Here is a 2,006-nt window from a genome sequence, read left to right as displayed (position 1 = left end):
CAATGCCGAATGCTAGTGGAGCACCTTCAAGTATTGTAAGACCTACTATTTCTGCTAATAATTTTGAGCTTCGCCCTGCTTTAATTCAAATAATTCAACAAGACCAATTTAGTGGCCTAGATAATGAAGACCCTAATGAACATATAATAACTTTTCTTGAAAATGCGACTGTTAAGTTAAATGGAGTGACTGACGATGTTATTCGACTTGGTTTGTTTCCTTTTCACTTAAAGATAAAGCTAAAATGTGGTTAAAATCTAATCCACCTAATTCTTTACAACATGGGCTACATTATCTCAAGCTTTTCTTAGTAAATATTTTCCTCCGGGAAAAACTGCTAAGTTTGAAATAATATAACTAGTTTTGCTCAATATGATGGGGAGTCTTTATATGAAGCATGGGAAAGGTTTAAAGATTTACAACGTAAATGTCCTCATCATGGTGTTCCTGATTGGTTACTAGTGCAAACTTTTTATAATGGTCTGAATGAATCTGTTAGAATCACTATAGATGCTGCTGCAGGAGGTGCAATAATGGGTAAAACTACTGAAGTAGCTAATAGGTTACTTGAAGAAATGGCTTCTAATAATTATCATTGGTCTAATAATAGGGGTAAACCAAAGAATGATGCTGTGGTATGTATGAAGTAGAAGGAATTAACATGTTAAATGCAAAAGTTGACAACTTAGTTAATTTGTTTACTAAAATGAGTAATGTCAATTCTGTGTCTACTACTATGCCATGTAATTTGTGTGGAGGTGCTCATTTGACCAATGAATGCATTAATGTGGAACAAGCTCAATTGTTTTTCTAATTTTAACAGCCACCTAATAATGATCCACTACCCAATACTTTAATCCTGGATGGAGAAACCATCCTAATTTCTCTTGGAGGAATCAAGGACAACAAAATCTAATGTTAACTCACAAATTCCACCTGGTTTCCATCAAAAACAACCCCAACAAGAAATTAGACCATCTTGGGAACTAGCTATTGAAAAATTAGCTAATGCTACTTCTGAAAGAATTGAAAAGTTGGAAACTAAAGTTGATCAGATTGCTATTTCTAATAGAAATGTAGAACTTCAACTTGGACAGTTAGCTAATGCCATCAATTCTAGAAGTCAAGGAGCTTTGCCTAGTAAACTGAAGTTAATCCTAAACAAACTGCAACGCTGTCACTCTTAGAAATGGTAAGGAGTTAAGTACATAAAAAGTACGATTAAAGAAAATGAGGTCGCCAATGAAAGTGAAAAAGAGAAGGAGAATTATGAAGCTGAAAAAGAACCTGAATTGACACCCTTCCCCCATTGAGACCTTATGTTCCCCCTATTCCTTTTCCACAAAGACTTAAACAAACTAAATTAGATAGTGAATTTGAGAAATTCTTGAAAATGTTTAAGCAATTACATATTAACATTCCTTTTATTGATGCTTTAATGCAAATTCCTTCTTATTCTAAGTTTCTTAAGGAAATTATGTCTAAAAAGAAGAAGTTGGAAAAATATGAAACCATTGCTTTGAGTGAGGAATGTAGTGCTGTGATTCAGAAAAAGCTTCCCCCTAAACTGAAAGACCCAGGAAGTTTTCTATTCCTTGCACTATAGGTGATATTAAGTTTTCTAAAGCCTTGTGTGATTTAGGTGCAAGTGTCTCTCTTATGCCTTTATCTATTTGCAAGAAGTTAGGATTGCATAATATAAAATCTACCACTGTCTCTTTGCAACTTGCTGATAGATCTATCAAATATCCAATAGGAATACTAGAAAATGTGCTAATTAAAGTTGATAAATTTATTATTCCTGTTGATTTTATTATTCTTGATATGGATGAGGATGTGGAGGCCTATTATTTTAGGTAGACCTTTTTGGCTACTGCTGGAGCTATTATAGATGTTAAGAATGGTATTTTAACGTTTGAAATTGGTGAAGAGAAAGTTCACTTCAATATATTCATTCTTCTAAAAGCAATTCACAACGTGATCTTGTTTGTCAAGTTGAGATAATT

The 2,006-nt window shown here is 33.3% G+C and overlaps 1 non-coding gene across 1 annotated transcript; it reads right to left on the bottom strand.

Moving 5' to 3' along the window:
* Positions 1–339: 339 nt before the first annotated feature.
* Positions 340–445, bottom strand: LOC125492169 (small nucleolar RNA R71). Its single transcript, XR_007268613.2, has one exon. It is a non-coding gene; the product is annotated as a small nucleolar RNA R71 (small nucleolar RNA).
* Positions 446–2,006: the final 1,561 nt, after the last annotated feature.

The sequence above is a fragment of the Beta vulgaris genome, chromosome 7, assembly GCF_026745355.1.
Source record: "Beta vulgaris subsp. vulgaris cultivar EL10 chromosome 7, EL10.2, whole genome shotgun sequence".
Lineage (NCBI taxonomy): Eukaryota > Viridiplantae > Streptophyta > Magnoliopsida > Caryophyllales > Amaranthaceae > Beta > Beta vulgaris.
The sequence above is the reverse complement of the archived record's forward strand: the minus strand, read 5'-3'. Positions and strand labels throughout refer to the sequence as shown.